Genomic DNA, 15249 nt, shown 5'->3' with positions numbered 1-15249 from the left:
CTTATTAAAATGCAAGTGAATGGTAACCAATGTACCCAAATATCATATCTGGCTTAGAAAAATACAGGTAGACTAAAACACAAGCACAGAATCCAACTGTAAAGAACAGTCCATGTCAATAGCTACAGAAGGAAAGAACCATAAATAGGTTCAAAAGACTGTGGAGGAAATGGGGAAGAAGCAACAATGCCAAAGAAAGCTAAGGGCAGTGATTTTAAAAGTTCCCGTGAAGGAATTTTGGTAATAAAGGAAAATACAGCATTATTAAAAGTACTTATGTAAGACAGCAACTGTTACAAATAAGTTTGAGAATTTTTTTTTTCTTACAACAGTTGTAAGGTTCAAATTTTCCTTTTTATCCCACTACTGTCTGCTTCAGTTTTCCTTTCAAGGCTCAATTTCTGGTTTTCCTCAGTCTCTCCCATCATGTCTCTTAGAGTCAAACTCTCGACCCAACATGCAGAATAGTCTTTTTCTAAGTGTTGGTCTCATTAGATGATCATCTACTCTGGTTATTCCTTTATTTCCTAGTATTAATACTGGTGTTCTTAAGTGATACCATGTGCCTTCCCAGTGAAAGTTTGTGGTTGTGAGCCCTGTGCTACACTGGGATTCACACCCTCTGGAGGAGAGGATTTTGATCTGGGGCCAGAGGCTTGACTCCTTGGAGCTTTTTGTATAGCGAAGTTCTGTTAAAATAGAGATAGAGAAAGCTTCTGACTTAGACATCAGAAGGGGACAGAAAGAGTACCCTCTTGCTAGTTTTTAGCAAGACATTTTATGTCTGTTAGCCAACTGCTAATCAGATAAGAGAGATGCCTCAAGGCTGAGGGAGTTTCACCAGGTCTCTCTCCCATGATACCATTTTTGAGATAGAATTGCACAGGGTGTGTCATCCCTGCCATAAAACAGTTAACATGAATTCCGGTTTGTTGAGCCTGAGGTTTCTCAGCCCAAGGTTTGAGAAAAGAAAAAAGTTAGGAGGAACCAATTTGAAGAAAGGCAGATTCCAAAGAAAATACATGGTTTCATTAACATAGCTTAAGAAAAATATTTCCATAAGAAAAATGCATTGATTAGCTCAAGGTTTGAGAACTTCCAGATGCTCAAGCTAGATTTTGAAAAGGCAGAGAAACCAGAGATCAAATTGCCAATATCCGCTGGATCATTGAAAAAGCAAGAGTTCCAGAAAAACATCTACTTCTGCTTTATTGACTATGCCAAAGCCTTTGACTGCATGGATCACACCAAACTGTGGAAAATTCTGAAAGAGATGGGAATACCAGACCACCTGACCTTCTTCCTGAGAAATGTGTATGCAGGTCAAGAAGCAACAGTTAGAACTGGACATGGAACAACAGCCCGGTTCCAAATCGGGAAAGGAGTACATCAAGGCTATATATTGTCATCCTGCTTATTTAACTTATATGCAGAGTACATCATGAGAAATGCTGGACTGGATGAAACACAAGCTGGAATCAAGATTGCTGGGAGAAATATCAGTAAGCTCAGATATGCAGATGACACCACCCTCTTGGATGAAAGTGAAGAAGAACTAAAGAGCCTCTTGATGAAAGTGAAAGAGGAAAGTGAAAAAGCTGGCTTAAAACTCAGCATTCAGAAAACTAAGATCATAGCATCTGGTCCTATCACTTCATGGCAAATAGATGGGGAAACAGTAGAAACAATGACAGACTTTATCTTTTGGGGCTCCAAAATCACTGCAGATGGTGACTGCAGCTATGAAATTAAGACACTTGCTCCTTGGAAGAAAAGCTATGACCAACCTAGACAGCATATTAAAAAGTAGAGACATTACTTTGCCAACAAAGGTCCGTCTAGTCAAGGCTGTGGTTTTTCCAGTAGTCATGTATGGATGTGAGAGTTGGACTATAAAGAAAGCTGAGTGCTGAAGAATTGATGCTTTAGAGCTGTGGTGTTGGTGAAGACTCTTGAGAGTCCCTTGGGTGGCAAGGAGATCCAACCCGTCCATCCCAAGGGAGATCAGTCCTGAATATTCATTGAAAGGACTGATGATGAAGATGAAACTCCAATACGTGGGCCACCTGATACGAAGAACTGACTCATTTGTAAAGACCCTGATGCTGGGAAAGATTGAAGGTGGAAGGAGAAGGGGGCAACAGAGGATAAGCTGATTGGATGGCATCACCAACTCAATGGACATGAGTTTGAGTAAACTCCAGGAGTTGGTGATGGACAAAGAGGCCTGGTGTGCTGTGGTTCATGGGATCGCAAAGAGTCGGACACGACTGAGCAACTGAACTGAACTGAGAAAAGTTAAGTTCAGCTGGAACCAGGTACCTCAGCAGAAAAGGGAAAAAATTCTGCCACTTGCAGTTTATTTCCTCCTGCTGCTTGGGACCTCAGGGCCTCCCTACCAAGACTGTTAACACTCTCACCAGCATTAAGATTGTTCTGTTTTTTTAACCTTGGTTTATTTGTACTTCAATCCTTTACTATAACCTCAAGCACAGCTTATTTTTTTCGTATTTTACCAGTGGAAGACTAGATTTTTGTCTCAAATATGGTTAAATAAGTTGAATTATATCTAAATGTTAAAGAAAAACCTACCTATTTGTGCTTAGTAAAAATAAAGGAAAACAAATTGAAGATATTAGTAGCATAAATAGAACATTTCAAAAACAAGTTCTGTCATTTAGTTCTAAGACTTTGGACAGATTACTTAAATCTCTGTTTCTAAGTAGTAAAATGGAGTAAATAATGTTGAATTTATGCATACACTCACCTACATCTACATTTTTGCTTTCTAGACAAACATTTTTGAGTAAATCGAATGTTTCTAACTACTTTTCCAATTTCCATTGTTTTATTCAGACTGTAGCTGTTTTCTATGTTTTATTTCCCCATAAGCATTCTTCTCTTTATGAAGTTTTTAGTGAATGTTATTTTAAGAATGTTTTACTCTACTGAGAAGCAATAGGGAAATGTGATACTAAGATAGCACAGATATAGAAGAAGTAATAAATATGGTCTCTAAGATACAGCCAAAAACAAAAAGCTGTGTTTTCTACCACTGTACCAATTAAATGATAGAGACAATCACTGAAATATAGCGGAGTAATTTTAGATCTTATTTTTAAAATGTGTGCGTTGCATTAAACCTCTTCCTAGTTGATAAGTTTTAAAAATATGCATTCCATAATACTACTAAGTGGAATATATTGCCCTGATAAAAGTTAGATGTTCTTAGGCACTCTGTCAATGTAAGCAAATGACAAGTGATTCTAGTCCTAATGTCAGTCTGCTAATCACCACAGCTAATCAGTCCTGGCATTCTCATGGTTCAGTGGCCAGTAATGGAGTGAATGGCCAGTCTTTGGCATTAAGGAGTTAAATACTCCTTAGTCCAGACTTTGAAAAAGTTTTGCTCCATGCCCTTTTAGACAATGACTAGCTGTTAAGCTCAAAACTAATTAACATTTCAAAAACTAGTGTTAATCAGTATTAGGAAGGCTCAAGGGAAACACTTCTCTGCAGAGACCCTTTTCTTCCTTTGCTTTAAAGCAATAACTTTTAAATTATTACTTTAATTTTAAGTTGTGTTTGGCACATAGTAAACAAACCTAAAAATCAGGAAGCTGAAAGAAATGGAATCATGGGTTGTTTCCTTATTTCTTAGTCTTTCTAATAGAGGCAAATCCTATCACCCTGATTTTTGCTTGTTTATAGAAACTAGCTCAAATACGTGCAATAATCTTGTTCTTTAATATGAGTCCATAAACTCATAAAATGCAGGAGTGGGTACAATTGAATCCCCTACAACATTACTCTATTACTGCTGCTGTCTGCAGATTTAGAAATAGGGCTGATAGACTGTCCAGTTGTATGAGATTAAAATAACCTGATTTAAAACTTTATACTTAGGTTTGGAAAGGGTCTTTGCAACTCAAATTCCTGTCCGCTGTCTCATCTTACACATGCAGGCACTGAGGCCCACAGTCAGAGTACTGGGCGGGCATTTCGAATACCAATGCTTCCAATTCTGCTCTGCTCTTCTGAGTACTGGATCAAATGAGAGTAACCACGTGTTTAAAATCCCAGTTTCACTTAATTGGGATATGTAAGTAGTAATGAGTCTCTATTAGCCCATGAACTTAAAACTGAAACATGTAAGATCTTCAGAGAGATTTTGTTTTTCTATAGACATTCAAGTAGGCAATGTGCCTCCTTTTGGGACTAGAATCTGTATGTCTTTTAGTAGGTGGGTGTTGGCATCTTGGATTATGTATGGACTTGGGACTTCCCCTTCCCCCTGTATAATAACTGTGTATCCTTATAACTAAGGTTATCTTGCTAAGGTTTTCTTTTCTCCTCTATAAAAAGAAGATACTACTACTTACCTTATGCTCCCTAAGATGCTGAAAAGAGAGCATATGTATTCTTGCCTGGGACGTAGTAAGTTTAATAAAGCACTGAAATAGATAAGGGGGTATTTAAATGGTAAGGCTTTCCTGGTGGCTCAGACGGTAAAGCGTCTGCCTGCAATGCAGGAGACCTGGGTTCGATCCCTGGGTCGAGAAGATCCTCCTGGAGAAGGAAATGGCAACCCACTCCAGTACCCTTTCCAGGAAAATCCCATGGGCGGAGGAGCCTGGTATGCTACAGTCCATGGGGTCGTAAGGAGTCAGACATGACTGAGCGATTTCACTTAAATGGTAAGGTCTGGATGAACTGGAAAAATTTGCTCATATCATGAAATGCTAAGGTACTCCAAGCTGCCTCTGAGACCATGGATGCATTTGTGGGGGCACTTTTTCCTTCTGAGCTGATTTTATCAAAGAAGCTGCATGTGACAGACCTGCACAGACCTCATACCTGTGAAGCTTTCAAATAGTCACGGTGACAGTGATGAAAACAGTAACTGATTTCCGCCCCCCCCCCCCCCAAGTCTACAGATTGAATCTCACAAACTGAGTGACAATTATAATCCTGAAGAAGCCCTGAATAATTCAAGATTTTGGGGAAAGCAATACTGAGGCTTCTGTTGGTTGGTGCATCATGCTCATCTCAGTGAATTGTCTCTGTCCCTGGCAGTCCAAGGTGTTGTATTGCTTTAATTGTAACCTTGAGAGTTTTGCAATGAATTCTTGCACTTAATGACCTGCAGGCCAGCAAACTTCCAAGAACATTTGGTTCCGCCACCCAAGATGAAACACAGTTTCCCTCAAATCAAACTCATCACTGACACAGGAAGGGCTCTTTGGATTTAGGTATAACTAAGGAAAACTAAAATTTTCCTCACTCATTCTTTAAAGATATTTTGCCAGTACCTTTAGTCCCAGTCATGAAAAGACAAAGGGAAGAGTGACACTACCCTCATGCTTCTTTCTCTGAATTTTTGTAAATACAATGGGCAAAATAACAAATTGTAGGAAGATGGTACTCTCCTATCTTTAAATGGAGTTTCTGGAGGCTTGAAACTCACTGACTCTATCTGATACTGAGTCTCCAGGGCCCAGCATGTGTGAGTGGCTCACTGTAGGGACTCTAAGTAGTTAGGGTTTCCGTACTTTCTTCTTTCTTGCAATCTAAGGGATTGAAGGTAAATCTACCTCCATGCACTTAATTGAAAGATCGGGGAAGACTGGGAATAAATGAAGATGATGATCTTCCAAGTTGAAAAGTTCTATTTAATTCCCAAGTCTTATTGCCTTTGGATAAACTTACTTCCTAATGCTAAGGTAGTAGGCCAAAGTTGGCTACGAAAGCACTAGTTAGGATGCAGAATGATTATAGAGAAAGTTTTAGCACTGTAAGAATTCAAGTATATGAACCTTTATATACTTGAAGAATGTATAAAGAAAGAATAGTCTGATTGTATATAACTTTGAGCAGTTTAAAAAAAAATTCAAGTTGGATAAAACTTTCAAAGAAAAAAAACCTACCTCAAATTTGGGAGAAAGTAAGTTGCAAGCATGTCTGACGAATATGTGGTTTGTATAATACCATGATGCGCTATTAAAGAGCATAGTTTCACATGTACAGGAAAACAATGAATGTACCAGGTGCTTAAGAATGTTTATCTCAACAGAAAATGCAATACTAAAAGAAGACAGATTTTTCTCATTCTATATTATTTATATCTGCAATGCTTGAAATTTATTGGTAAAAATGTGGTGAAGGATGCCCACTCTGAAATTATGGAGATCAAGCAGTGTCTCCTGTCATTACTAACTAGTATTTAATATCTGAATGCTTTTTTCCCCACAATTGTAAAATTGTGATAATGATAATTTTACCTTACAGAATGATTTTGAATTTTACACAGGATAAAAGATAGACAAGTCATCCAGTGATAACCATAGGCATAGTCAATAAATATTATTGACTGTATCATCATTCTTAATTATCAGTAAAAGCACTTTAAAAGCCTGAAACTATAAAGGATCTGAATGAAACATATTTTTAAAGTTACGTTGTATAAAACGTTACACAAATCTTCTTTGACCATCTTTCCTAAGTATGTCCTTCTGTTTTCCATTATCCATGTTCGTTTTTTAAAATTTACATGTTATATTTTCTTATTAACTCTTTGTTCATTTCCTACTGCCCCTGCAAGTCTGTTAGCATCATGAGGGCAGGGGCAGCATCTCTTTGCCACTGCAGTGCAGCTCCGGATAACCAGTCCTCACACAGGGACTGTGCATAGTTGTTGTTGTTCAGTCCCGCAGTAGTGTCGGACTCTTTGAGACCCCACGACTGCAGCACACCAGGACTCCCTGTCCCTCACCATCTCCCAAAGTTTGCCCAAGTTGATGTCCATTGCATCAGTATGCCATTCAACCATCTCATCCTCTGACACCCTCTTCTCTTTCTGCCCTCAATCTTTCCCAGCATCAGGGACTTCTCCAGTGAGCTGGCTGTTTGCATTGGATGACCAAAATGCTGGAGTTTCAGCTATAGCATTATGAATATTCAGGGTTGATTTCCCTTAAGATTGACTGGTTTGATCTTGCCGTCCAAGGGACTCTCAAGAGTCTTCTCCAGCACCACAGTTCGAAGGCATCAATTCTTTGGTGTACTGCCTTCTTTATGGTGCAGCTCTCACAACCATACATGGAAAGACCACAGCCTTGAACTATATGGACCTTTGTCGACAGAGTAATGTGTCTGCTTTTAACACACTGTCTACGTTTGTCATAGCTTTCCTGCCAAGAAGCAATCATCTTCTGGTTTCATGGCGGCCTTCCCCATCTGCAGTGATTTTAGATCCCATGAAGAGGAAATCTGTCACTACTTCCTCTTTTCCCCCTCTATTTGCCATGAAGTAATGGGACCAGATGCCATGATCTTAGTTTTGTTTTGTTTTTTCTTAATAGTTTAAAAAATATATTTTTTAATAGTGAATAGTTTACAGTCCACTTGATATTTGAGTCAGTATTCTTGGCTTCACTCAGTTCAAATTACAGTAAAGAAGAATCTATTGAGCTTGGCAACCAAACATGAAAGAGTAGTGCAAAAGGCCTCATTTATAGCCTAGATTCAAGGACTTCCCTGTGTCTATAGTCTGTCCTCTTTCTCTTTATCTCTCTTCACCCTTTGAAGGCTTACTGTGTGGCAAAGACCATGACTGCTTAACAATACAAAGACAGCAATCTTACAATGTTTTGTTATCCACAGGGAAATAGCAAGCTGTCCTGGAGAAAGATTGTTATTGGCCAGAACTGAGTCACATGCATAAATCCTTGATAGGAGTAGAGGCGTACAGATCAGCACCCCTTGGCACCCAGAGAAACCTGTACTGTTATCAGAAGGGGAAAGGAATGCTGGAAAAAAAGGGAAAAGAACAGCTCTCTATTACAGACATGCACTTAGTCACTCCATCGTGTCAAACTCCTTGCAACCGCATGGACTGTAGAGTCAGCCAGGCTCCTCTGTTCAGTTCATGAGATTCTCCAGGCAAGCATACTAGAATGGGTATTCATTCCCTTCTCCAGAGGAATCTTCCTTACCCAGGGATCAAACCTGGATACCTTATATTGCAGGAGGATTCTTTACCATCTGATACACCAGGGAAGCCCACTGCAAACAAAAAGCCATTGCGTCAATTTTCTTACAGTTGATTATATAATATGAGATCTTTGAAAGCTACAGGTGTCTTTAAGCTTTTTTTTTTAAGGAATAAATTGAAATGTAAATCTTGGGCCACCTTTACATAAAATCTTTGGGTGCGGAAGGATGGCCACTGTAAAATAGTCACAAATTGAGGTCAGTGGAGACAAATGTCACCCATTGATATCACCAGCCCGTTCCTTCATTGTGCCAGGAGAGCAACTGCTGAATGGGGAAAGAGAGAAGTAACTGTGGAGGTCAAGATGCTGGAAGGAGGACATAATTGAAAATGCTTTCTGCAAGTCTATCTTTGACATCCTTGTCATGGAAGCATTCAAGAAATAAACATGAAAATATGTTCTTCCACAAGAATTTCTGGGAGAAAAGTGGCATAAAACCCAATATTATGTAAAAATCCAACCCTACAAAATGTAAAACACAGAGTAGATTTCAATATATACTTGCTATTTAGAAAATGACCCCATGAACTATAACCTACCAGGCTTCTCCATCTATGGAATGTTCCAGGCAAGAGTACTGGAGTGGGTTGCCATTTCCTTCTCCAGGCGATCTTCCCGACCCAGTGATCAAACCTGGGTCTCCCACATTGCGGGTGGATGCTTTACCATCTGAGCCACCAGGAAAGCCCAAATGAAACTTAGGAACCCCTTTCTAAATCAAATAATATCACTGAGCCATGTTTGAAACAACTGATGTAATATAAGGCTTATCATTCTTGAATTGTTTTTATTTTTGTCCCCTGTTACTCTACCTTCTATGGTCATGAAAGGAATGGATCTGGGTGACTGGATTGAGAAACTTGTCATATTTAGCTTCTGACATTTCTAGAAAAATTATTTTTAGAATAAAGGATGGCTGCCTCTGAATACCTAATGTTTACATTGAAATTCCTTTGGCCTTTGATCTTACAAAATTATATAGAAATGTGTGTGTGTGTTTGGTACTTGATGGCACATATATTATTTAAAAAATAGTTTTGAAAAGGGAGGGTAACCCCAGTGTGATTCCTTGACTCATGAATGGACATGCACGGGGTCGTTAACTGATGGAGGAGTTTCTCCGAAGAAAATCTTTGACTGCTTTGATAAATGCATATGATGATTAAGTATGTGACATTGTTCCCATTTATTCAGGGCTGAATCAATCAGTGTCCCAAGTCAGCCTGATGCAATGGGCTACTCTAGATGTGGTCTTCTGAATAAGACAGAGTGTTAAAATGAGGTCATGACCACTTTTCACGGTACTTTTTTTGCTTGGCCACATTCCAACTTCGCTAATTAAAGTCTGTCTGTCTAAGCTCCCTTTACAGTTTTAATTGGGTATGTTATTTCTTGTGAATTGTATGGAATTGTTATTCACTGTCATAAGCAGTGGCTGTATTTCACCAGAGAGGTGGTTGCATTTCATCATTGGGATCAAAGGAAGGGAAACATGAATATAACCTTCTTAAGAGCACTTTGCAAGGCTTTGAGCTCTTCGGAAGAAAGTCCCCAAAAGGAAAAGAATGGGGTTCCTAAAATGTAAAGTATTGCTATTATCATTGTTGAAAGAAAACCTGAAGATTGAGAATGTGTTTTCTGGTTGAGGTTAGGAAAATCATTTCACTATTTTAGGAAAAGGGCATAAGTATGAAAATTACAAATTTAATGGAAAAAGATAACTTGGCTGTGAGAAGTCTCTGTTTGTAGGGAAAGAGTTGTAACTTCTAGGTCTTTCTGAGGAGACATTCAGTAGAATATACTAATTTCTCAGTATTGAGACATCTACAACTGCTCCTCAGTTTGTATTAACTGAGGCTTTATTTACAGTTAATTTCCCCCTCCTATACAGATTGACAGTCTATATCGAACAAACATATTCCTAGACAAATGATAAATTTTCACATCACACTGAGCCTTTGTTTAGCCTATTTTTAGTTACCTTAATTGATTGGTTGAGTCACACCTCTTGTGGGCCAGGGGGTCACACACACACACACACACACACACACATATGAAATAAGAGTCTCTTTAGCACAATGGTTGCGTGGAGGGAAAAATAGATTTTTTTTTTTCGCTACAGACATAATAACCTCTAAACTTAAGGGCTATTTTCTATGTATTTATATTGTTAGAATTAAGACATGAGGTTGACTTAAGAAAATAACATAGAATGCCTTAAAAGTGAGGGTAAAAAAGAAAGAAAAATACAAATAGATGAGATGGAAATGTGGTTTAAAAATTAGTTCAAAGATTACATATTTGCTACAGATGTAGTTCCAAGTTAACTCTGCATTTCTGTAGTGGACCCAAGAAAACTGAAAACATAAATTTAGTTGCATAGGTCTCATCTCTCTAAGATAAAACACAAATTGCTCAAGAACAAAGTAATACTTCTCTTGCAAAAATCATTTTGTTTCTCCCTGACTTGAGATTCCCATGAAGAAATCGAGGTGCAATTTAACAGCAGCCTCAAAAATACCTTTACAGGAGACAATTTTTCAGAGGACTATTCACTACATAGATCTTAAAAATAAATGCAAGTATTGTACAAAAACACAAAGCCAGGAATTTGGTCCTGGTTATCCAAGTAAACGTAGATAACTTAACTCTGTCCCACACTTGCCTGACTACTAAGTTTGTATTTGTCTCTTTTGCGTACTGTACTGGTAGACATGATAGCATCGACTCAGCATCATTCTGTTTATTCAGTTACATGAGAATAGTGATGCTGTCTCATATGAATTATGTGTGTGTTTGTATATACAAACATTTACATGTAACGTGCATATCCAGTATAAAAATACCTCTCAAGTTCCTCTCTCTGCATCCTGTTTTATTTTGCTTTATTATACTTATCACTTACTATTACTTGAGAAAAAGTGTGTCTGTGTCTCTTACATATACACATACACGCATACACACACATTGATTTCAGGAGCACAAAATTAGATTAATCATAACCTTTGGTTTTTAACACATTGCCATCTTTGGCTCTTACATAGTCCTCATTTTTATCCATTCATTCATTCATTCAGGTTATAATGAAAACCTTGAACCCAGCATTCAACCCCTAGATTTAAAACATTAAAAATAAGTTCCCCTAATGTGTCATTTCTCTTTTTTCTAATTGTATATCTATGTGTGGTCAGATTTTTTCATATACTTTATTTAAATTAACATTGCAATAGATAGGATGCTGAAGCAGATATGAGAATTTGTCTTCTTTCTGTAAGCCAGACATTAAAAAGACATGTAAAAATATTAAGGTATTTCACTCTTCTCACTATTACTTATTTTGGAAGATGTCATTATTTCTATAAACCTTATTTTGTTAAATTTTAATGAGTTTGTTAAAATATTTTTGAAAATTTTCAACTTTAATTTCTAATACGGATAGGTTATTTCTATCAATATCTAAACAAAAGACTGTGGAAATCTCAATATTTTTCAAGACTATAGATGAGACCTATTGTGAAAAGTTTGAGAACAACCTCTTTTGGGGAATATATTTTCAGTATATAACTATAGACATAAAAATCTTTTGCTTATCCTTAGTAAGAGACATTGACATATTCATTCATCAAACTGTTATGGGCCTCCTGCTTTATGTCAGGCATGGGGCATGGTGCTAGGCTATTGGAATGCAATGGTGAAAATTGCATATCTAATCTTGTAATTGTAATCCTTTCCTTTGCAGAGTACAGTTTGCGTAAGCTGGCAATTACAAAAGAGTATAGGCTGTGGTTTCACATAAGAGGAGATTTATTTTATTAATATTATTTAAATTATAGTACTATTATGGAAAAACATAATTACTGACTAAAGTGGACTAGAAAAGAATATGTTTTAAGCAATATTCACATTTTACTCTTTCATAGATACATACACATCTAAATAATTATTTTAGAAATCAGAGACATTAATGTGTTAAAAAGTGATCATTTAAATGTAATGCATGAAAATAAATAGGAATAATGTGTAGAGCCACATTTATTTTAGAAATGAAATTCAGAAGATTGCATCTGAACAACTAATATGAAAATAACCATTTTGATTAGAAGTTTAATGAATCCATTTTTCTCTGGTTATATACAGTCTAATATACTATTACTTCTTCAGTGTAAATATTTTTGACTAATAAAGGCTTAGTTCCTTAAATAGGATATTCTTAAAAAATACAGTAACATTATGCCCTATTCTACTTATTTACCTATTGATGAGCTAGCATATATGTATTTTTTAGCTAAAAACAATCTAAACATAGAGATATGTATAAAATAATTCTAAGATATTTCTGAATCCATAAATTAGAAGAAAAACCATGTGAAAGGAAACATACACTGGTTGGAAAAACACTCATTTGCTTTTTTTGATTATTAAATGAAATCTGCACACCACGCTTCATAAATCTGGGCATAAGATTCCCCCCACAGCCTCACATCATATCTGTATTGCTGCAGGTTCCTAAGAACACAATCCACAGTGAGGCGCATGTTCGCTATAAAATTGATGGCATTTAGAATCCTGAGGTGAAACCAGCGGAGGCTGTAATCCTCCCTTCGTTACCCTGTCACCATCTTAGATTTTACATGGTGTTTTGTATATTGATATGGTACATTTTTACCCTATTGATATAGGCTCTTGTACCAAATGGCTCTCCTCATTCTGCTTAACTATCCTCCTAGGTATTTTTCACTAGGTGTAAAGGTGTAGGGCATTGTAACCGGTAATGTAATTATGATTTCTTTTGCCTGACATCCTTCACACAGTAAGAAAGTGTAACCACAGGCCCACCATTAGCGCCCCTTAAATTGTATCTCTACACTGGAGGGAAGTCTTCCCTGGCGGCTCAGATGGTAAAGAGTCTGCCTGCAGTGTGGGAGGCCCGGGTTTGATCCCTGGATCGGGAGCATCCCCTGGAGAAGGGAATGGCGCCCCACTCCGGTTTTCCTGCCTGGAGAATCTCACAGACAGAGGAGCCTGGTGGGCTAAAGTCCACGGGATTGCAAAGAGTCGGCCACGACTGAGCGAGTAACACACAGGGAAACCCTGCGGTCTGCATGATGTCTGGAAGCCTGAAGTATGGTTTCATGCTTTTGAAACCATACTGGCAGCTTCATGCTATTTTACTACACACTTGGCCTTCTACCTCTTCCCTCTTTACGCTGGTGATGGTCTTGTTCCATGGTGGCCACCCCCTTCTATCTGACCGAGCGTCTGAGCCAATACCCACGGGGTAAGCTTGGCAGCTGTGAGACCCAGATGCTGAGCCCCAGTAGGGAATTTTCCAGCAACAGCATCTGGGCGTTTGGTGGGCCTTCTATCTGGCTTATGTTGTCTGTCGTGGTGGCCGTAGAAAACCTGCGGACCTGGCACGAGGCTCACTTCCTGGTCTGTGGGTCTGTCTTGTCCACACAGATTGTCATTTCCTCGTAATTCTCACTTGGCGCTTTCGTTCACCTCAGCAATACAATACATCTGGACGAGGAACTGGAGTGACATGCCCAGGAAGCCCACTACACACTTAACCTTTTCACACCTTCCCCTCCTGACTTCCTTGCCCTGTCACAGCTACATATTTTCTACTTATATTCTCTGGTCGTATGTTCACTCCGGTCCCCATCCCACTATGAATTAGAAAGTCTAATAAAATGATTCAGGGGTTGGCACATGGGTGCAGGAGCCATTTCCCCACGATTGGACCCCTAGGGCTCTAGGCTTCTTTTGGTTTCAGGTTCTAATTTTATATCCTAACTATCAAAATATAATTCATATCTCACATGCCATATTCATTGTTTGACTAAAGGAACAAGATTATTAAAGTTGAAATAGGGTTGGCTTTTAATCAGAATATTAATGCAACATAGATACCTGTCTCTAATACACTATTTCAGCAAATATCGAATACCTTTCTGTTTTATGTCTCTTCAAGACCAGATCATATCATTTGAAAAAGATTGTATTTTTTTCTTTGACTTTATCATTCAAGGGATATTTTTTAAACTTTACCTTTTATTAAAGATTTGTACAAGTACAGTTCATTGGGGAACACAAAATACGTATACATTTAAGTAGATTTCCTCGTTTTTTAAACCAATAAAATGAGTAATGAAACCGAAATATTAATCATCATAAAAAATGTGGTAAATTGATTAAAGTCAGATGCTAAAATAAACTCAGTTTCACAATCAAATAATGGTTTTTTTTAATATAATATAACTTACAAGAGAAAAATAATGTAGGCACACAGTTTTCCTTGATATGAAAATATAACTCCCTATATGGTAAGATATGAGACATCTTTCCTTCTGACAAGTGCTTACAGTCCTGTTCATTAATTTTATCACTTAACATAAACTTTTAATATGCATATGCTCAGAATATAGGACTTCCAGGGCAGCTTAAAGTGATTGTAACCTGTAATTACTGTTCCTGTACTTGATTATAATAATCTGATTGCAATTATTCAGTGATTTTAATACAAGCCTCAAGCTACATAACAATAATTCAAGTTTGGTGATTGGGAACATGTTTCTGTTTGGCTGTTAAATGATGTTCTAATCCATAGTGATTTAAAGATCTGAGCTATAGTTCTGTTCAATTAAAGTATATTTATAATGTCAGGTAAAATACCTTACATTAAAATAGATTGGTTAATGCAAAAATTCTATATAAGTCAAAATAGATGATTATCATTATTATTTAAGAAAAAATATTAGAGTAAAAACTTATGCTTGGTCCACTTGACCTCTATGACCATGTGCCTAAAAACTGCAAATGGAGGTGAGGGAGAAGACAGGATGGAGCCAGCTAAAAGATGTATCAGTGATAGCCCATTGCTGCTGCTGCTGCTGCTGCTAAGTCACTTCAGTCGTGTCCGACTCTGTGCGACCCCATAGACGGCAGCCCACCAGGCTCCCCCGTCCCTGGGATTCTCCAGGCAAGAACACTGGAGTGGGTTGCCATTTCCTTCTCCAATGTGTGAAAGTGAAGTTGCTCAGTTGTGTCCGACTCTTAGCGACCCCATGGACCGCAGCCTACCAGGCTCCTCCATCCATGGGATTTTCCAGGCAAGAGTACTGGAATGGGGTGCCATTGCCTTCTCCGATAGTCCATTATTGCTGCCCTAAATATTTCTATGGAATCATGGCAT

This window comes from Odocoileus virginianus, chromosome 3 (assembly GCF_023699985.2).
Source record: "Odocoileus virginianus isolate 20LAN1187 ecotype Illinois chromosome 3, Ovbor_1.2, whole genome shotgun sequence".
NCBI lineage: Eukaryota > Metazoa > Chordata > Mammalia > Artiodactyla > Cervidae > Odocoileus > Odocoileus virginianus.
This window is presented reverse-complemented; position numbering follows the sequence as displayed.